The sequence below is a fragment of the Sciurus carolinensis genome, chromosome 8, assembly GCF_902686445.1.
Source record: "Sciurus carolinensis chromosome 8, mSciCar1.2, whole genome shotgun sequence".
Classification (NCBI taxonomy): Eukaryota; Metazoa; Chordata; class Mammalia; order Rodentia; family Sciuridae; genus Sciurus; species Sciurus carolinensis.
The window spans coordinates 120,148,549-120,148,778 of record NC_062220.1 but is presented as its reverse complement, the minus strand read 5'-3'; positions in this window follow the sequence as shown (position 1 = coordinate 120,148,778).

Sequence of the window (230 nt, the reverse complement as noted above, 5' to 3'; positions counted from 1 at the left end):
TGTGAAGCTGTGTGCAGAATTCTTGTCTCTTTCCTAAATTCTCAGCATAAGCAAATGGAAACCCAGGTCCTTGACTGCCAGTTATAGCTGGGACTGCTTTCCAGGCCCCAATACTTCCACTCAGACCTTGATTGTGCAAGACCTGGAGAGGCAACCCCCATAGAAGAGCTTTGGAGCTTAGTCTGTGGTTCTTGAAGAGGGTGGGGTAGGGTGTGGGGCGTGGGACCAAT